Source organism: Nilaparvata lugens, chromosome 12 (assembly GCF_014356525.2).
Source record: "Nilaparvata lugens isolate BPH chromosome 12, ASM1435652v1, whole genome shotgun sequence".
NCBI classification, from domain to species: Eukaryota; Metazoa; Arthropoda; class Insecta; order Hemiptera; family Delphacidae; genus Nilaparvata; species Nilaparvata lugens.
In genome coordinates, this window is record NC_052515.1 from 3,104,223 (window position 1) to 3,127,322 (window position 23,100).

The window sequence follows — 23,100 nt, forward strand, 5'->3', positions numbered from 1 at the left end:
AGAGAGAGAGAGAGAGAGAGAGAGAGAGGTTCTTCTAAGGGGGCGGTTGAGGGGGGCGGGAGAGGTGCGGCAGGAGCGGGGGAGGTAGGATGGGTGCGGGGGGAGGGGGGATGGGGGGAAAAGTCATAAAAAAAAGCGATGGTTTCGGCATTGTCCGTCTACTTAGTCCAGAGGTTCGAAAATATATATGCTAGAAGTGTCATAAAGGTTAAACAAAAAACTAAGCAGCTACATAGTTCCTGGTTCAATGATAGAATTAAGCTGATGATAGAGAGAAAGAACTATTTATGACAAATGGTTAAAAGAGATAAACATAATGTGGATTTGAGAAATCAGTTTAGAAGCATACAAAATAAGTTAACAGACATGATTCGTAATGAGAAAAGGAAATATTATTATAGGGCTTTCATGATAACTCCAACAATACTAAGAAAATTTGGGAAATCATCAACCATTTATAAATAATAAGAATAGGCCGTCTCTAAAGGAATCAATTAAGTTAAATTTCAATATCAATGAAGATCATCAAATTATGAACCTAACAGAGAAATTTAAAAACAGCTTTAAAGAAAAAATAGAAGAAATTACAACAGAAATGAACGGGCAACACTTTGATATAATACCACATTTGAAAGAAGGTAACTATACAATAGGGGATAGGATGAGTATGAATTTTAAAAAAATGAAAGAACATCAACTTATAGTATCATTAACAAACTAAACGATAGATCATCTGCAGGACCTGACAAAATTAGGCCAAAAGATATCATAAATAACATTCTCTATCTAAAGCTGATCCTGATGCATTTGATTAATAGGATAATTGAAACAGGAAAAATAACACATCTCAGACCAATTTTCAAGAATGGAACAAAGAAAAATGTAGGTTCTTATAGGCCAATAGAATCAATCTCAGTAATTATGAAAATTCAAGAACATTTCATCTGTATGCAATTGAATCAATACCTGATCAATCAGAGAATAATAAATGATGCTCAATATGGGTTTATTCCAAAAAACCAACAATAGATTTATTAGAAAAACTAACAGAAAATATATTTGAAGCTTTAAATGACAATAAATTTGTCATAACTGTTGCAACAGATTTGACAAAAGCATATGATTCGGTTAATTATGAAATTATGTTACAAAAAATCAATAGAATAGGTATTCGTGGAAAGCTATTCAACTTGTTTGAAAACTATTTTGAAAATAGAAAAATACATGTTAGTATAGGTGAATATATTAGTACCGATTATAATCAATCCTGTGGACTTATTCAGGACAGCATTTTGTCTCCTGTTCTATTTAATCTGTATGTAAACGATCTAGCTAGTCTCAGTTTCAAAAGTAAGGTGCTGCAGTATGCAGATGACAACTCGCTATATATGACACACACTGATCTAATAATGGGCATAAGATACATGCAAGAGGATCTCAATTTGGCTAATAAATATATTTTCAACAACAGTATCAAGATAAATTCACAGAAAACAAAGGTAATTATATTTAGAAATCCTAGAATTAAAGTAGGTTTGTACAATTATAAATTAATTTGCCATAAAGCAGAATGTCTAAGATATAATAATTTGAGAAACACATGCGAGTGTCAGCATTTGGAATTCAGTGAGAATATTAAGCATCTAGGAGTTGTTTTTGATGCAGACATGATATTCAATTCACACAATAATTGGATGCTGCGAATTATGAAAGCTGCTTCATACAAATGCTTTAGAATTAGCCACTGTTTTCCAATGAATATTAAAATAATTATCTATTTCTCTATTATTCAAAGTATAATATTCTATGGTATTACAATTCATAGTTTAGCAGCAGTGTATTTGAGACAGCCGTTGTATGATGTAGTTAGAAGAGTAGCAATAATACATTATTTAATGGAGTCGAGCTTGGAATATTGGGTATTATGACACCAGAATCTCTCGCAAAATACACTGATTTGTCCAGACATTATTTTGAAGATGAATTAAGGGAAATAAACGAAATAAGTTATGGTTGAGAAATAGGCTATTTAGAGCACAGCGTTATAATAATAATTATGGTAAGAACCTATTAAAATACAGAATCCCTTACAAAAAAAGTACCTGTTGAACGATTTGCCACCAGAATTGAAAAATTTACAAAGAATGAAATAAAAACTGAACTTAAGAATTATTTTATAGGAATTGTTTGAATAGAAAGATATGTTGAAGATTATTGTTAATATTCTAATAGGTTAATTAGTAGATAGTTTAGTTTGCACATAGTAGACAATAGTAAACTGCACTGTACAATGGGAAATGGAAAAGAAAAAACTATGGATGAATAAATAAATAAGAATGATTTTAATATTGTGAACAAAAAAGTGCTTTAGAAGCAGTTGAAAATGATTAAGAGAGTGTATATTACAGTTTGTAGTATAATAAATGTTTTTTTGGAGGTTAGGTTCTGTTTTGCATTCTATGACTGTGTGTGTGTTGTAATTGTAATATTGTTGATGTGCATGTTGGCTCAGTTAGTCAGCTGTTCACAACCACCTAAATGCAAGAGACAATAATGTCTGCAAGGTTGAGCACCGATTTAGTAGAATATAGAGTGACTAATGTTGTGATTCAAGTGGTAGAAATTAGAACTTAGAATATCAAATCCCAGATAGAAACTATAATAGACTTTCAATTTAATTTGCTGAACACTTTACAAAAATTTTAATTTGTAATATTATTATAGAATGTACAACTATTATGATGTAGTAAGCAATTTGAATACTCCTCAATTAGCTCTAAGCTAGAGGAGCAAAAAAACACTGTATGTATATGATACTATGTAGGCTAACTTTAAATGAAATAAATTGAAATTGAAATTGAAATTATGATTATTATTATTATTATTATTATTATTAATATTATTAATATTAGATAATATATGTTATTTTTTCATGTTAGGGAGGTCGCAAGGGTGGTAATGCCAAAGTCAAATATTATGTGAGTCGGTTCAGTATCTTTGTCTGGAAATACCAGCAACACAATTTGCAGAGAAGCTGTCATGTAGTAAGGGTGGGGGTGGCTGTTAGCCGGTGTATAGTGGTGATAAATTATGAGAATTATGACGTCACTCTTGACAGGTTAAAGCCAGTCACACAATGTTAGTTCGCCTAGAAAACAGTGTTAGGCAATAAGCATGTTGTTGCACTACATGACAGTAGTTACAAAACATGTGACAGCCAGCAGGTTGAATGGAACTATCAAATAGGTCGTACACTTTGTTGCAACGTTATTACAGGCCGGAGTACGTGCTGGCTCACTCAATGTCCAGTTCGACACCAGGATGCCAGATTTCCCTTCCAGGACAGCCAGCAACAAGATCCCCGATCAAGCGAGCACGTTCGTTTCTAAGCGCCCCAGCACACTGATCAGAATCAGTAAATAATCATGAAGTGGATTGTCCTCAACCGGAATAAATAATTATATTCAACTCCAATTGGATATTAACTTATTAGAACTGACACATTATCAAACTTCAATTATTGAATCTAATACAATATATAATTGATTTCTCCTGAATGAATATGAAATCGATTACTGGTGTTCAATAATCTGCTCTTTTCAAAGAGGATGAAGCTAATCTATCATGAAGCCAGAGTGAGAATGATAAATTCATGTATTGTATTGTGCTTCATTCAATTTTACTACTGTGTGTGTATATGTATGTATGTATGTGTATGTGCGTGTGTGTGTGTATGAGTGTATGTATGTATACACACACACACGTGTCTGTGTACACGATCTGCCAATTAACGGAATGACTTAAAATTTGGAACGTAAGGACCTTACACTATAAGGATCTGACACAAACAATTCCGATCAAATTCAATTTAAGATGGCGGCTAAAATGACAAAAATGATGTCAAAAACAGGGTTTTTCGCGATTTTCTCAATAACGGCTCCAACGATTTTGATTAAAGTTATAACTGAAATAGTCATCAATAAGCTCTATCAACTTCCACAAGTCCCATAACTGTGAAAATTTCAGGAGCTCCGCCTCATTTATGCAAAGTTTAATTTTAGATTTTCAATTATCAGGCTTCAGATACAATTTGAACAAAACATTTTAAGTGGAAAAGATTAAGCATTTGGCATCTCTACAATCAATCCCCAGTATTATTTTTACCCAATATTCAGAAAAGCTCGAAATTCGAGAAAACGTGATTATTCAAATGCAAACTTAATGAGAGAGGCAACTGTTGATTCCAATTTGCTACCTAGAATGTAATGTCCACCGCTCGTAACTTGGCCTCTGAAAGGAATGCAGTCGATCTGGTTTTAGGTATGACATATGGCACTGGAGAGCCAGGTAGTGAGTACACAGCATGGGGGAGATGTCAGTATACACCACCGTCAAAGTCAGACACATCCATCCTAGCACTGAAAATCAGTCTTGTTTTGGCGGTGGCTGCTATTGTCGTTCTTGTGCTGAAAAAGAAGTGTCTTGTTTTGACGGGGCGAGTCCATGACTAATTTCTCTACCTGGAAAACAGTCTCTGGTTGTTGCTATCACCTCTTGTCGTTTAGCTGGTAGAATGGTTAGGGAGTAAACTGGTTTGAATTTTGGTACAGACTGTACCTTCTTGGAAATATTCTATTTATAACTTAGTGTGACTGGAGAAGTGTGTGTGACCATTCATAAGACAATACTCCTGCATGACATTGTATCTTTTCTCAACCTTATTTAGTTCTATTGCTTCCTCTCACTCTCTCACACTCTCTCTCTCTCTATCTCTCCGATACGATTGTATAACATAACGAAACGATTTTGCTGTATTGTAAGCTATTGTATATAAGTGTATAAGCCAGTATATATTGTAATCTACATAAATAAAGTACTCAATCAATCAATCTCCCTCACCCTCAACCCTCTCTCTATCACTCCTGCACCACTCTCACACACACACACACACACACACACACACACACACACACACACACACACACACACACACACACACACACACACACACACACACACACACTCGCTCTCTCTCTCTCGCTCACCCGGTTGTGTGCTAATGGGAATGATACTATTTCATATCCTTCTCAGAGAATCGAAAATTCAAATGGCATTCAATCTTTATACTCATTATTAAATTTTTCGTATAAGGAAATTCGTCGTTTATATAATACTGTCATTTGATATAAATCAACGTATAAGGTACAGTTTATAGTTCACTATATTATTATATTATCAACTTTCAAATTGCATTTTATATTCATTGTGATTAGTGATATTTTTCATACTACTCTCCTTTCTTTTCCCTCAGGGTTTTGTTATTATTTGATTATTTCATACAATACTTCAGAGATATTATCTTCTACCTATATTGAATTTGACTTTCCCATGCCTACATTTGTAATTTTTTTTTGTGCCAATTATATCCATTACTATCGATTCTTGGCGAAACGCGGTAATAGATTTTCATGAAATTTGACAGGTATGTTCCTTTTTTAATTGCGCGTCGACGTATATACAAGGTTTTTGGAAATTTTGCATTTCAAGGATGATATAAAAGGAAAAAGGAGCCTCCTTCATACGCCAATATTGGAGTAAAAATCAGACTATAGAATTATTCATCATAAATCAGCTGACAAGTGATTACACAGATGTGTGGAGGAGCCAGTCTATTGCTGTATTTTCATAAGGTCTATTAAGCCAGGCAGGCAATGAATGCTCAAAAAAATGTATAGAGGGAAAAGTTTGGAAGACATTTTTTCCCAAACAAAGTCCCAACAAAGTTGCGAAGTCAAAAATTTGTTCAAAACATTCTTTCCAAATTCCTTTGTCAATTGGTCAACTTCTGCATAACCGAATATCTCATACTCAACACTGAAGCTGCTGTAACAGACGTGGAGATGTGCGTAAACTTGTGAAATCTCTATACTTATAAAAGGCTAAGCCCCGACAGACTGAAATCACACCACAGCCCAAACTACTGAGCCTAAAAACTTGAAATTTTGCACGATTGTTTATGGTAGCCTGAAAACATCCACTAAGAAAGGATTTTCAGAAATTTGCCCCCCTGAGGGAGCTGGGGCCCCCCCAAAATTTTGTACTTTTTAACCGCTCATTGCACAGCAAAGTCATGAGGAACTTTTTTGTTCAGCTACGAAAAAAAATTAGATCTATGCAGAAAAATTTCGATCAGGAGCACAGGGGGGTCCAGGAGAGGGCATTTTTCGAAAATTTTGATGTAAAATCACACTACAGCTCAAACTAATTGTCCTACAGACTTGAAACTTCGCACAAATATTCTTCAAACATGCTGGACGCGAACTAAGAACGGATTTTGAGATATTTTGCCTCTAAGGGTTTCAAAGGATGAAAAGGATCCTATTAAGTAAGGTTATGAACATGGTAAGGTGAGTGCCATATGGAAATGATATAATTTATTTATTGACATGTGATATTCTAACATATGTTGTAATCATAGGAAATAGCAAAATAATATGATAGAAATTCAAAAAAGAACATTTGTTCATTATTGCTTTCTACCTGATTCTACCTAACCTCAATAATATTGTTCTGATAATTGATAAATATGTTTACTAATATTATTATTATTGATATAATAAAAGTATTGTTTTAATAATCATTAATTATCATAAAAATAATAATAGTATTCTTTTGGTAATCAATAAATATTTTTATTTTCACAAACTCTGTATAATTATAATGGTGAATGTGAAACAGCTGCCAAAGAAAGAAATTATCTCAAAAACATATGTTTAGGAAAACCATAGTTTTGAACTTCGTTTTCCTGATGCAATGTATAAGCCTACACGTGGCATGTATGATTAATTTTTCAGCTAGAACAGTTTTTTGAGACTGCTAAATAAACTTCTACAGTTTTATCAATGCTGTATCGGCAATATGAAAACGCATGCAGTTAATATGTCTTTAAATAAAGGTGTTGATATGTACATGATAATTATTCTCTACCATTTTTATTCAATTAAAATTTCAAAACTATTCAAGCCTTGATAGAATGATTGACCTGGGCCTGAGGGACCTGGGCCCCCCAAAATGTTCACTTTTTAAGCGTTCATTGCACAGCAAAGTCATGAGGAGCTTTTTCGTTCAGGTACGAAAAATCAGATCTTTGCAGAAAAATTCAATCAGGAGCACAGGGGGGTTCAGGACAGGGCACTTTTCGAAATTATGGAACATAGACATATGGAACTGAGATAATTGACTCATGATATCTAACATATGTTGTAATCATTGGAAGCTTAAAACAATTTCATCATCAGCTGATCGAATTGATTTGCATTGATTGAGAGCGCGAGCTTAGCACGTGTTTGTTCCATCGTTGTATGCTTGGCCAGTACGGTTTGCGCCTTCTTTCAGCTGTATATGGAGTCTCATACACTCTGATTAGAACAGAGCACAAGGTTTTCTTTGGTTAGGAGTTTATTGATATTTTTTTTTTCAAATTCAAATTTTATTGCCATCAAAATCACATTGAAAACTTTCTTAATAGACAACAAGATTACAGAAACAAAATGTCAAATATACCTACATTTATTTTGTAGCATGGCCAGAAAAAGACAAACTTGAGTACTAGCCGTGAGTTTATTAATATCTCATGTAACTTGGTAAAAAATCATCTGTCATGTGGACTATTAAATGCAAGTGATGAGGCATGCAATTGATAATGGAAGTAGCATATTATTTTTCCTCCACCTACTGAAAAAGAGAATTCTCCACTAACCTTAGAACCATGAAGTAGCGAACCGGTAGCCAAAATTTCGTCTTGAACTTCAAACTGTTGAAGCCTACATTCACTTACTACATTCACTAGATTATCACTCGATGTTATTGCACTACCTATTTCACTAAATCACTAAAATTCACTGATAAAATTCGCGATGTGAGAAAATGGTGACATTTGTAAAGCTTCTCTCTCTCTTTGTCTTATTCTCAGCCTTTTCCCACTGAGGTATGGTCGACGTTTCGGGTCATTAGCTTCCAGGAGTCTACTTCGGTCATATGCTTCGTTTGGTGTAAGTCCCAGAGGCTTCACTCTATAGAAGGTTTTATAATGTTCCTTTCTATCTATGAGAAGGACGCTGAAACCTCATTATCTGAAACAGAAATCTCATTAGTTTAACTGGAAAAACACAATACTGTAACAATTCAACTAAAAAAAATATATATAGTTTGGGTCAGTCGCCTCCAGGAGTCCCGATAATGGGCTGCGTTTGGTGTTAGTCCCAAAAGGCTTACTCTATAGAAGGTATTATAATGATCTTCTCTATCTATGAGAAGGAATCTGAAATCTCATTATCTGAAACAATAAATTTGACAACGTATACCAACTATATACATCTCTACTTAATTACAATAGACAATGATATTAGAGAATAAAAATGAAACATGTATAATATTAGACAAATAAAATAAATGCGCCAACATTAAATAAATAGAAGAATAAGACCTTAATTCAACTATACAATAATATACATTTATCTATTATACAAAATACAATAAAAATATATGTATTTAAGATTATGATTTATAATAACACCTGAACTAATAAATAGATATTTCAACTTTATCATTATTATCAGCATAAATAATAATAATAAAAATACAATTTGACAAATACATATACAAATAAAATATATGTATTTAAGATTATGATTTATCATTAAATATATAATATCATAGATATTATATTTAATGAATATAGGCATAACCACCTCTAATAGATGTATGTATTAAGAGGTGGCTATGATATAGGCCTATTTTATTCCAATATTAATAGGTAATTCCCATGAAATTTATTTATTATAGGAACTCATTTATTACATTTTTCAACATAAATTTTCAAAGACACTAGGATCTTCTTGATTTAGCACTTGAAAATTTATTGTATGACACTAAAATGTAATAAAGAGTTGAAAATATAGCTGAAACTCCATAATCTGAAACGAAATATGTTTTAGTTCAACTGTAACACAGCACTAAAATAATGAGAAATCTAAGGCTCAACTCACACTTACGCCACTCAGGTCGAGAAGAGACTCGACTCCAGTCGAGAGCATGTGTTTCCAAATGGTGACACTCAGACCAGTCGACTTTAGTCTCCGCGACTGTCACCATTTGAAAACACATGCTCTCCACTAGAGTCGAGTCTCTCCTCGACCTGAGTCGCGTAAGTGTGAGTTGAACCATTATCTTGAATAAAATAGTAGTGATGATCATTATGGTGATGATATAATATAAAATGACTATTAAAATTCAAACACGTTCCTGACATCACATCCAAGACATACAAGTGGAAAGTAGATGCAGCAAATAATATATAATTTTAAAATTTACACTAGGAAAAGAGAAGTGGAATCGCTCCATATTAAGATGAATATTGAAAGAGATGTTGTCAGTTCTACATTATTCTGTAGAACTGAAAACACCTCTTTAATTCACCTTGACTTATAATTTTGAATACAATAATACCTGGCAACACATTCGAGACCAATAATTGGATAGTATGCAACAAATAGCTTATGATTCCTTCATGTGTTGCCAGAATCATTAAAAACTTTCCAGCCTCTTTGTTCAACAAATCACTATTTGATATTCTGCGTGCAAACCCCTTCTATTCTTTGGAGGAGTGTCTCATACATTCTTTTTTAATGAAGTGTTAAGTGCCGGTTGCACAACAGCCAGTTAAATTGTACTGTTGGATGCAAGAAGGGCCCGAGTCCAAAAATTCGATTTTGAGAAAAATGCCCTGAAACATTTGGAACAGAATAATTTTTTATTCTCAGTCAAGATGTATCACTTAAGTAACCATTGCATTAAAATTTAATATTTTTTCTATTCATTATTTCTTTTGTATTGAGAATTCTATTTGTAAAATAATGGGTAATCATTTCAAAAAAGATCTTTTCAGGCCCTTCTTGCATAAAATGAAATGAGAACATAAAAAATGTGTTTTATAATAATTTCTATTGATTATAAGATGGAAAATTGATTAGATGGTCAACTGAAATGAAAATACATATATTTGAAAAGTCATGGAATAATTTAAAATCTTAATCTTGTTTATGTGCTATTATTATTTCTTCATCACTTTGAATGTCCAAATCATCATCATCATCATTGTCAAACAATAACTGTTCTGATTACTATATAATTCAATGAATAGCCTATTGATTGAACAGTAACTCATTAAATAGAAAATTAACTTTTAAAAGGAAACTTCTAACTTTTGCAGAAACTATTCAACTCAACTTGTAAACAAACGCATCAGGCCAACAAGCTATAGGTTGACCAACAGTGCTTCACAAAAATTTTCATATCTCAGTCAGTTTTAAAGATACAGAAACGAGATTTAGCAGGCATGTACAGAAAACCAGCTGGAATTGGTTTAAGCGTTTTACGCAAAAAGGGCTTGAGTGACTTGAAGCCCTTCTTGCATCCAACAGTACAATTTTAATCGTGATTAATTCCACGAGAGCCAATCAGAGAAGCCGTGTTATCAAGAAGGCCATCTCAGATTGGTTCTCGTGAAATTAATCACGGTTAAAATTTAACCGACTGTTAATCCGATCTATTATATGCCTACAGCTCATTCAAGACATATAGTGAATATTATGCAACATACAACATATAATATTATTATAACACATGTTTTTCATCACATATCAAACATAAAAGTGAACATATAGTATGCAACAAATGGCCACAACACAACGTGTTCAAGATGCAACATAAATCATCCTAAACATGCACTCAAAACACATGAAGAGATAGAGCTGTAAAACTAAAACTGCAAATGCATTCATCTCTTATTATCATCCGCCTCATTACCCATGCACAAGCCTAGATCACTGGAAGCATGCACTCAATAAAAATGAAGAGATAAAACTAAAACTGTATGTGCATTCATCTCTTATTAATTATCATCCACCTCATTACTCATGCACACGCCTAGATCACTCGAAGCATGCACTCAGAAAACATGAAGAAATGAAACTGTAAAACTCAAACTGTAGGTGCATTCATATCTTATCATCCGCCTCATCAACCATGCACAAGCCTAGATCTCATGCGGGCATCACACTCAAATAAAAAAAAAGTTGTGAGCATGTGCGCACTTTAAGTAGAGAAGCCGCAATGAATCTGAAACGTACTTGAGAAACATAAAAATTGAGAAAATTCATGTTGACAAAAAACTTGAGTTGTTCTAAATGCAACATGGGTCACTCAAAGCATGTACACAGTAAGCATGGAGGAAAAGATGTGAGCGTTTAAAAAGATGAGCTGAGATGAAAAATATGAGCGTTTAAAAAGATGAACCTGAAACACTCTGAAACTGAAACAAAAGGATTGAATACAATGTAGATAAAAAATACAAATTCAAGATATAAGATAATTACTCAAAGAATCCATTGTTATTGGATGTAAATCAAAAACACCATTTTACTCACAGAGTAAAATGTAAATTCAAAGACACCATTTTACTCAGAGCAAAAATGAATGGATAGCTGCGACGATTGTGTTTATAATTATTAGAGAAGTGATGCTGTGATGAACCTGTAAACAAATTAAGGAACAGGACAATTTAATACAATGAATAACATTAGATAAAATAATAAAAATTGTAACAAATTAAATACAATATTAATATTAGAAACTGATCACATGCACACAGTATATAGTTGTAAACATGTGAAAGAGAAGCCATGTGATGAACCTGAAACATACTCAAGAAACAGAACAATTATATTGAATACAATAATATAATATTGTTAAAAATATAATAATATTAAAATTAGTAATTATTTTCATGCACACAGAAAATATTTGTAAACATGTGTAAGGGAAGCCATGATGAACCTGAAATTTACTGAAGAAACAGAACATTAATACAATGTTGATAAATTATAAATTACAACTTTAACTTATCACTAAACTAAACTAAGGCACTGCCTGAACCAACAGGAGTACATGTTCCCCCCGCCACTAGCAAAGGCTAGAGGCTATCCCCCGCCACTAGCAAAGGCTAGAGACAACACTTTCTCGTCCCCGCCAACTAGCAAAGGCTAGAGGCTATAATATCTTTTCCCCGCCAACTAGCAAAGGCTAGAAGCTATCCCCCGCCAACTAGCAAAGGCTAGAGGCTATCACCCGCCAACTAGCAAAGGCTAGAGGCTGTACCCCGCCAACTAGCAAAGGCTAGAGGCTATCACCCGCCAACTAGCAAAGGCTAGAGGCTATACTTTAATGATATAACTTCAGAATTATCAATAGTATTTATAGTCACTTATAAACTAAATTTCATGCAAGTTAAGACTTAAATTAGGTTAGAAATCAGTTTAAACCCAAGGTTTTACAGGATTGCATTGATCTTCAGTTCCGCGCCAACTAGCAAAGGCTAGAGGCTATCCCCCGCCAACTAGCAAAGGCTAGAGGCTATCCCCCGCCAACTAGCAAAGGCTAGAGGCTATACATTTTCTTCCCCGCCAACTAGCAAAGACTAGAGGCTATCCACCGCCAACTAGCAAAGGCTAGAGGCTATCCCCCGCCAACTAGCAAAGGCTAGAGGCTATCCCCCGCCAACTAGCAAAGGCTAGAGGCTATCCCCCGCCAACTAGCAAAGGCTAGAGGCTATCCCTCGCCAACTAGCAAAGGCTAGAGGCTACACTTTCTCGTCCCCCGCCAACTAGCAAAGGCTAGAGGCTATCCCCCGCCAACTAGCAAAGGCTAGAGGCTATCCCCCGCCAACTAGCAAAGGCTAGAGGCTATCCCCCGCCAACTAGCAAAGGCTAGAGGCTTTACTTTACTAATATCACTCCAATCTTAAATCTAAACTTAAATTTCTAATTTCTTAATTCTAATGACTTATAACTAAACTAATGCACTACCTGACCACCAGGAGTGAATGATCCCCCCGCCAACTAGCAAAGGCTAGAGGCTATACTTTCTAGTCCCCCGCCAACTAGCAAAGGCTAGAGGCTATACTTTCTTCTCCCCGCCAACTAGCAAAGGCTAGAGGCTATCCCCCGCCAACTAGCAAAGGCTAGAGGCTCTACTTTCTCGTCCCCCGCCAACTAGCAAAGGCTAGAGGCTTTCCCCCGCCAACTAGCAAAGGCTAGAGGCTATACTTCACTTTTACTTCAGCCTTAAATCTAATCTTAATCCAGCATTAATCTAATATTTACATCGCCAGTCTCATAGAACAAATCAGACCAGGCCACAGTGTAACAGTACCCCACCTGCCCATCAAATTAGTGCTGTACTGAGCCCGCAACCATCATGAAAAAGCTGTGAGACCGCCACAAAGGGCACTGATCAGAAATGAAATACTCGACTGACAACTGCAAATATCCTACGGGGACCCTAACCACTCAAGCCCTATTTATAGTGATTGTCTTACACCACAGCCATCCACAAACCACAATCAAACAGTAGCACATGTTCGTCCAGTTGTTGGCACGCGGAAATGCGATCTGCAGGTCAGTTGACTCTAACTTGAAAGCATCCATTGGACTCAGAACCAACCGGATAGAACTTGGCACTGCCGAGAGGGTTGGAATAAACCATGTTATAATACTAACCGCCACAAACATCCCATCCCTAAATATCTGTGTTATGGGAAAGTGTTAAGAAGTTCTAGCCTGTCTAAACATAATATAAATACCAAATACCTCATACCAAATTCACCGATCCATATATAGTGACGCTGCTCTTCATTGATAACTGATGATGTCTTTCCATAAACGTTTCTTTACGTGCATATAGAACCTGTTGGAATAAACAAAACCTAGGTTAATTAATATTCATAATTTACAAATAGAATCAACTATAAATAATAAATAGGCTATATTTAAGTTACAGGCCTACCTTATGTTTTACAAATAAATAAAAGAGACTTGAGATATTAACAAAAAATCCACTTTATTTCTATAAAATTTATTATTTTACAGGAGCATGATTTTGTGTGTACTCACAAGTTTCTTCAATTAAGGAAAAGTTCCACAACATAACTCTATAAACTTTAGAAATTAACTTTTTTATTGGGGTTTGTGCATTCAATTGGTCTTGAAACTAATTCTTTTTAATAAAATTCAATTTTAATAAACCTGACAAATTGGATTTTTTCAACTATTGGCCAACCTCAAAAAACGTAAATAGGCATAAAAAGATGAAACAATTAAATATAATAATTTTATTTTTTGATATAACATAGCCTGCCTATTATTTTAGTTTTGAATCCAAACTACTTGTAGACTGAAGCATTTAAATAAAAAATTACGAGGCTATAAAAACATTTCCAACATTTTGTGATGGAGAATTTTTAATAGAATGAACTACCTACATTATTGAAATAGAATTTATATAACTTACTCGAGATTGATAGAATTTATTTTAAATAATTAAGAAAAGTATGTGATAGGAAAAGAAAGAGTAATAAGAATTGTCCGTATAGAATCGATAAGAAAAATATAGAATGATCAAAATGATTATTTAAGTATTTTAAAAGATATCTAAATTTTAAACTATTTGAGAAAGCTGGGCTCAAAATAGTTAATTAAAAAGCTAACAAGTACGGTATTGAAATAAAAAATCATTATATATTATTATGAGGCAGTTTAAAAAACTGAATATATCTAGACTTGGATGAAAAACAAATAACAACCGGCTAAAATGAATGCTTCAAAAGAATTAAAGTTAAGTTTAAGAGTTGAATATTTACACTTGAAAGAAAAAGTGACTTCTACTAACCTTCAAACCATGAATTAGCGTAGGAAAAATTTTACGAATAGTGAATGATCAACTAACTTTGACATCCTCACTCAAGTAGGTACTGGGCACATCTGATATTGTCGTCTGCTTTCTCCAGGTGATCGGGCCAGTCACTGTCTGGTACGTGCTCTTCTCTCTCTCTTTGTCTTATTCTCAGCCTTTTCCCACTGAGGTATGGTCGACGTTTCGGGTCATTAGCTTCCAGGAGTCTACTTCGGTCATATGCTTCGTTTGGTGTAAGTCCCAGACGCTTCACTCTATAGAAGGTTTTATAATGTTCCTTTCTATCTATGAGAAGGACGCTGAAACCTCATTATCTGAAACAGAAATCTCATTAGTTTAACTGGAAAAACACAATACTGTAACAATTCAACTAAAAAAAATATATATAGTTTGGGTCAGTCGCCTCCAGGAGTCCCGATAATGGGCTGCTACAGAAACGAGATTTAGCAGGCATGTACAGAAAACCAGCTGGAATTGGTTTAAGCGTTTTACGCAAAAAGGGCTTGAGTGACTTGAAGCCCTTCTTGCATCCAACAGTACAATTTTAATCGTGATTAATTCCACGAGAGCCAATCAGAGAAGCCGTGTTATCAAGAAGGCCATCTCAGATTGGTTCTCTTGAAATTAATCACGGTTAAAATTTAACCGACTGTTAATCCGATCTATTATATGCCTACAGCTCATTCAAGACATATAGTGAATATAATGCAACATACAACATATAATATTATTATAACACATGTTTTTCATCACATATCAAACATAAAAGTGAACATATAGTATGCAACAAATGGCCACAACACAACGTGTTCAAGATGCAACATAAATCATCCTAAACATGCACTCAAAACACATGAAGAGATAGAGCTGTAAAACTAAAACTGCAAATGCATTCATCTCTTATTATCATCCGCCTCATTACCCATGCACAAGCCTAGATCACTGGAAGCATGCACTCAATAAAAATGAAGAGATAAAACTAAAACTGTATGTGCATTCATCTCTTATTAATTATCATCCACCTCATTACTCATGCACACGCCTAGATCACTCGAAGCATGCACTCAGAAAACATGAAGAAATGAAACTGTAAAACTCAAACTGTAGGTGCATTCATATCTTATCATCCGCCTCATCAACCATGCACAAGCCTAGATCTCATGCGGGCATCACACTCAAATAAAAAAAAAGTTGTGAGCATGTGCGCACTTTAAGTAGAGAAGCCGCAATGAATCTGAAACGTACTTGAGAAACATAAAAATTGAGAAAATTCATGTTGACAAAAAACTTGAGTTGTTCTAAATGCAACATGGGTCACTCAAAGCATGTACACAGTAAGCATGGAGGAAAAGATGTGAGCGTTTAAAAAGATGAGCTGAGATGAAAAATATGAGCGTTTAAAAAGATGAACCTGAAACACTCTGAAACTGAAACAAAAGGATTGAATACAATGTAGATAAAAAATACAAATTCAAGATATAAGATAATTACTCAAAGAATCCATTGTTATTGGATGTAAATCAAAAACACCATTTTACTCACAGAGTAAAATGTAAATTCAAAGACACCATTTTACTCAGAGCAAAAATGAATGGATAGCTGCGACGATTGTGTTTATAATTATTAGAGAAGTGATGCTGTGATGAACCTGTAAACAAATTAAGGAACAGGACAATTTAATACAATGAATAACATTAGATAAAATAATAAAAATTGTAACAAATTAAATACAATATTAATATTAGAAACTGATCACATGCACACAGTATATAGTTGTAAACATGTGAAAGAGAAGCCATGTGATGAACCTGAAACATACTCAAGAAACAGAACAATTATATTGAATACAATAATATAGTATTATTAAAAATATAATAATATTAAAATTAGTAATTATTTTCATGCACACAGAAAATATTTGTAAACATGTGTAAGGGAAGCCATGATGAACCTGAAATTTACTGAAGAAACAGAACATTAATACAATGTTGATAAATTATAAATTACAACTTTAACTTATCACTAAACTAAACTAAGGCACTGCCTGAACCAACAGGAGTACATGTTCCCCCCGCCAACTAGCAAAGGCTAGAGGCTGTCCCCCGTCAACTAGCAAAGGCTAGAGACAACACTTTCTCGTCCCCGCCAACTAGCAAAGGCTAGAGGCTATACTTTCTTCTCCCCGCCAACTAGCAAAGGCTAGAGGCTATCCCCCGCCAACTAGCAAAGGCTAGAGGCTATACTTTCTCGTCCCCGCCAACTAGCAAAGGCTAGAGGCTATCCCCCGCCAACTAGCAAAGGCTAGAGGCTTTACTTTACTAATATCACTCCAATCTTAAATCTAAACTTAAATTTCTAATTTCTTAATTCTAATGACTTATAACTAAACTAATGCACTACCTGACCACCAGGAGTGAATGATCCCCCCGCCAACTAGCAAAGGCTAGAGGCTATACTTTCTAGTCCCCCGCCAACTAGCAAAGGCTAGAGGCTATACTTTCTTCTCCCCGCCAACTAGCAAAGGCTAGAGGCTATCCCCCGCCAACTAGCAAAGGCTAGAGGCTCTACTTTCTCGTCCCCCGCCAACTAGCAAAGGCTAGAGGCTTTCCCCCGCCAACTAGCAAAGGCTAGAGGCTATACTTCACTTTTACTTCAGCCTTAAATCTAATCTTAATCCAGCATTAATCTAATATTTACATCGCCAGTCTCATAGAACAAATCAGACCAGGCCACAGTGTAACAGTACCCCACCTGCCCATCAAATTAGTGCTGTACTGAGCCCGCAACCATCATGAAAAAGCTGTGAGACCGCCACAAAGGGCACTGATCAGAAATGAAATACTCGACTGACAACTGCAAATATCCTACGGGGACCCTAACCACTCAAGCCCTATTTATAGTGATTGTCTTACACCACAGCCATCCACAAACCACAATCAAACAGTAGCACATGTTCGTCCAGTTGTTGGCACGCGGAAATGCGATCTGCAGGTCAGTTGACTCTAACTTGAAAGCATCCATTGGACTCAGAACCAACCGGATAGAACTTGGCACTGCCGAGAGGGTTGGAATAAACCATGTTATAATACTAACCGCCACAAACATCCCATCCCTAAATATCTGTGTTATGGGAAAGTGTTAAGAAGTTCTAGCCTGTCTAAACATAATATAAATACCAAATACCTCATACCAAATTCACCGATCCATATATAGTGACGCTGCTCTTCATTGATAACTGATGATGTCTTTCCATAAACGTTTCTTTACGTGCATATAGAACCTGTTGGAATAAACAAAACCTAGGTTAATTAATATTCATAATTTACAAATAGAATCAACTATAAATAATAAATAGGCTATATTTAAGTTACAGGCCTACCTTATGTTTTACAAATAAATAAAAGAGACTTGAGATATTAACAAAAAATCCACTTTATTTCTATAAAATTTATTATTTTACAGGAGCATGATTTTGTGTGTACTCACAAGTTTCTTCAATTAAGGAAAAGTTCCACAACATAACTCTATAAACTTTAGAAATTAACTTTTTTATTGGGGTTTGTGCATTCAATTGGTCTTGAAACTAATTCTTTTTAATAAAATTCAATTTTAATAAACCTGACAAATTGGATTTTTTCAACTATTGGCCAACCTCAAAAAACGTAAATAGGCATAAAAAGATGAAACAATTAAATATAATAATTTTATTTTTTGATATAACATAGCCTGCCTATTATTTTAGTTTTGAATCCAAACTACTTGTAGACTGAAGCATTTAAATAAAAAAATTACGAGGCTATAAAAACATTTCCAACATTTTGTGATGGAGAATTTTTAATAGAATGAACTACCTACATTATTGAAATAGAATTTATATAACTTACTCGAGATTGATAGAATTTATTTTAAATAATTAAGAAAAGTATGTGATAGGAAAAGAAAGAGTAATAAGAATTGTCCGTATAGAATCGATAAGAAAAATATAGAATGATCAAAATGATTATTTAAGTATTTTAAAAGATATCTAAATTTTAAACTATTTGAGAAAGCTGGGCTCAAAATAGTTAATTAAAAAGCTAACAAGTACGGTACCTATTGAAATAAAAAATCATTATATATTATTATGAGGCAGTTTAAAAAACTGAATATATCTAGACTTGGATGAAAAACAAATAACAACCGGCTAAAATGAATGCTTCAAAAGAATTAAAGTTAAGTTTAAGAGTTGAATATTTACACTTGAAAGAAAAAGTGACTTCAACTAACCTTCAAACCATGAATTAGCGTAGGATAAAGTTTACTCTGTAATATAATAACATCGGAAATTAATATGTAATTTAAATCATATGTCACATCTAAATCATATGTAATATTAGCTGTTTATTCCTGTTCGAAATACTCAATCTTATTTTATCTATAGAAGGCAATGGTGAGGCGGAGAATCCGCAACGTTGTTCTCCTATCTTTTTCCACTGTCATTTTATCGTGGACCTCACTACAGTACTTGAATGCCACATTATGTACTGTAAATTTGTATAATAGTACTGTAAGGCTAGCTACACACATATAGATTTTTGTCCATACAATATTTTGCCGTCCTTGTAAATTCTATTAGATTAAACAGATGATTTCAAACAGATGATGTTTGTCAAGTTCCGTTTAATCTGATAGAATTCATAAGGACGGCAAAATATCGTACGAACAAAAATCGATGTGTGTGTGCAGGGCTTAAGTGATATTATGATATTGTTCTATACCAATATTTTATGCGATGTTAAATACGGTATACAGATTCAACATCGATAAAGTTTAGTTAATATTTTTGAATAGTATGTGGTACCTTTCAAAAGAAATTTATTCATTTTACATTTATTTCAATAGGTCTACTTGGAAGTTTAATTACATTTTTATTGAACGAGCGTTAGTGAGTTCTCACTTGACTTACTAAAGGCCAAAATCTTCTGTATGTGTGTATGTTCTACAATTAACTTTCGCAAGAATTGATCAATCAGCTTCAAATTTTGAACGCATATTCTTCGAACCTTTCCACAGGTCAAGTTCATTGGACAACAAAATTGAATCACTCCTTCGTCCTTTTTCAGGATATAAGAATAATATTGAAAGTGCATAAGAAAAAAAATTGCTATGATTCAGTCAGCTGAAGAGTTCATTGCATGCAATTACTACAGTTTTTCCATTCATTCATAACATCAGCTGAGGCTATTTGGGAGCTATCCTCTTTTAAATCTAGGAGAGCAGCTTAGGATGAATATACCATTTGCAAAAACTAGAATTCTAACCCAGCTGCGACTAGCATCAGACAAGGGAGTATACCTGTTTAAGAATAGAGGAGTTTGTATTAACTCTACTAGAAACTGCCCTATTTGTAATTACGGGGAATTAGAAACTCTAGAACATTTTTTGTTGTGCTGCCCCATGTATAGAGGATGTAGAATTCAATTTTTGGATTTATATTGTCGTAATATAGTGAAAAATGAGAACAGGTTAATGGTATTGTTTATTCGACAGAGGCTGGCTCAAACAGCCCTCTGGTTTGTGGACTGTATCAATTACATCGAGAACCTTTTGGGGTTGTCTGGCGTCGGGTAGCAAGTTGAACAATTTAAATGGCTAAGTGCACAATAACATAGGCCTACCTTCATGTCCAAATCCTCCTTGCTTCTAGGATCCCGGGTCCAGATCACGATACGAGACGAGACAACACTTGTAATAAATCATTATGTGAGCTCTTACATCCATCTGTAGGCTACAGGGAAATATATATGTGTAATAATTATAAATGAAGATTGTAGTCTAGTAATATAAATTAGTGTAATTCGATTCTGTAGAAATAAGTAAAGTATTCTGTAGAAAATATGTGGTAATAATATTGATTATGATGGAATGTATTTATAATAAGTGATTACAATTTCTTCTTCTTCTTTGCCTTTGCCTTTATCCCATTTAAATGGGGTCAGCATACCTTCTTCGTATTCTGCTTCTCCACAACACCCTGTCCAATGTTTCCTCTCTCCTCCAACCGTTCTCCTGCATGTATGCTGCTATTCTGTCTTTCCATCTCATCTTTGGTCTACCACGACCTCGCACTCCATCCAAAACCAAATCCTGCACCCTCCGCCCCACATAATCTTCCTCCCTTCTCTGTACATGACCAAACCACCTCATCCTTGCCTCCTTCATCTTCTCACCCAGTGATTACAATTTAAATTATGTAAATTTATATCTGATGGATGAAATAAACTTGATTTGACTTGACTTGAACTTGATTTGACTCCTGGCAGACAGCCTTCCTGGCTATGCCAAGATTATGTCTTATTTTTATTAATTTTAAAATAATGTAATAATCTGATATTTTTTTATTTTGTTTTGTTATTTTTTGTATAATAATTGCATTCATTGTAATATGTTTGGTGAATAAATGAAGACATTTTACTACTACAAAGGAAATGTTTTGTACCATTCCACTAACTGAGATAATAGCAATTCTTCATGGTCGGTAACCGATCTGACATGGCAAATCCATTTTGGGGTTAGCACTGTTACACATTTTACCAGCATAAAAATTTTATATTTTAATAAAAAGAGTTGAAGTTTAATGGTATAATCAAATTATCCAATTAAAATAATGTAAAATGAATAATTGAATTGATAATCGTCCAATTAGTGCATGAATATTTATTTTATTTGAAAAAATATGCTCTGGATCTTTCATGTTGACCAATCTTTATAGTGCAAAGGTTGGTTATCCTACATTCACAGAATCACAAGTCAACCAGCTGCTATCATTTTCATTTTTTTGAAAGTTTAATTTTCATCATTCAGCTGATGGATTATCTTGAAATTTAATTTCCCAGTCCTGACCAGTTAACTCAATTCAGACAAGGGAGTATACCTGTTTAAGAATAGAGGAGTTTGTATTAACTCTACTAGAAACTGCCCTATTTGTAATTACGGGGAATTAGAAACTCTAGAACATTTTTTGTTGTGCTGCCCCATGTATAGAGGATGTAGAATTCAATTTTTGGATTTATATTGTCGTAATATAGTGAAAAATGAGAACAGGTTAATGGTATTGTTTATTCGACAGAGGCTGGCTCAAACAGCCCTCTGGTTTGTGGACTGTATCAATTACATCGAGAACCTTTTGGGGTTGTCTGGCGTCGGGTAGCAAGTTGAACAATTTAAATGGCTAAGTGCACAATAACATAGGCCTACCTTCATGTCCAAATCCTCCTTGCTTCTAGGATCCCGGGTCCAGATCACGATACGAGACGAGACAACACTTGTAATAAATCATTATGTGAGCTCTTACATCCATCTGTAGGCTACAGGGAAATATATATGTGTAATAATTATAAATGAAGATTGTAGTCTAGTAATATAAATTAGTGTAATTCGATTCTGTAGAAATAAGTAAAGTATTCTGTAGAAAATATGTGGTAATAATATTGATTATGATGGAATGTATTTATAATAAGTGATTACAATTTCTTCTTCTTCTTTGCCTTTGCCTTTATCCCATTTAAATGGGGTCAGCATACCTTCTTCGTATTCTGCTTCTCCACAACACCCTGTCCAATGTTTCCTCTCTCCTCCAACCGTTCTCCTGCATGTATGCTGCTATTCTGTCTTTCCATCTCATCTTTGGTCTACCACGACCTCGCACTCCATCCAAAACCAAATCCTGCACCCTCCGCCCCACATAATCTTCCTCCCTTCTCTGTACATGACCAAACCACCTCATCCTTGCCTCCTTCATCTTCTCACCCAGTGATTACAATTTAAATTATGTAAATTTATATCTGATGGATGAAATAAACTTGATTTGACTTGACTTGAACTTGATTTGACTCCTGGCAGACAGCCTTCCTGGCTATGCCAAGATTATGTCTTATTTTTATTAATTTTAAAATAATGTAATAATCTGATATTTTTTTATTTTGTTTTGTTATTTTTTGTATAATAATTGCATTCATTGTAATATGTTTGGTGAATAAATGAAGACATTTTACTACTACAAAGGAAATGTTTTGTACCATTCCACTAACTGAGATAATAGCAATTCTTCATGGTCGGTAACCGATCTGACATGGCAAATCCATTTTGGGGTTAGCACTGTTACACATTTTACCAGCATAAAAATTTTATATTTTAATAAAAAGAGTTGAAGTTTAATGGTATAATCAAATTATCCAATTAAAATAATGTAAAATGAATAATTGAATTGATAATCGTCCAATTAGTGCATGAATATTTATTTTATTTGAAAAA

General features: G+C 34.2%; 1 long non-coding RNA gene across 2 annotated transcripts; it reads right to left on the reverse strand.

Annotated features, from left to right (window-relative positions):
- Positions 1 to 12,805: 12,805 nt before the first annotated feature.
- Positions 12,806 to 19,111, reverse strand: LOC120353795. 2 transcript variants are annotated; one of them, XR_005572599.1, is made up of 4 exons: positions 19,075 to 19,111; positions 17,999 to 18,088; positions 14,842 to 16,456; positions 12,806 to 13,803 (listed from the first exon to the last, which is right to left on the reverse strand). It is a non-coding gene; the product is annotated as an uncharacterized LOC120353795 (long non-coding RNA). The 2 variants fall into 2 exon arrangements; XR_005572598.1 differs by having other exon boundaries at positions 17,999 to 19,087.
- Positions 19,112 to 23,100: the final 3,989 nt, after the last annotated feature.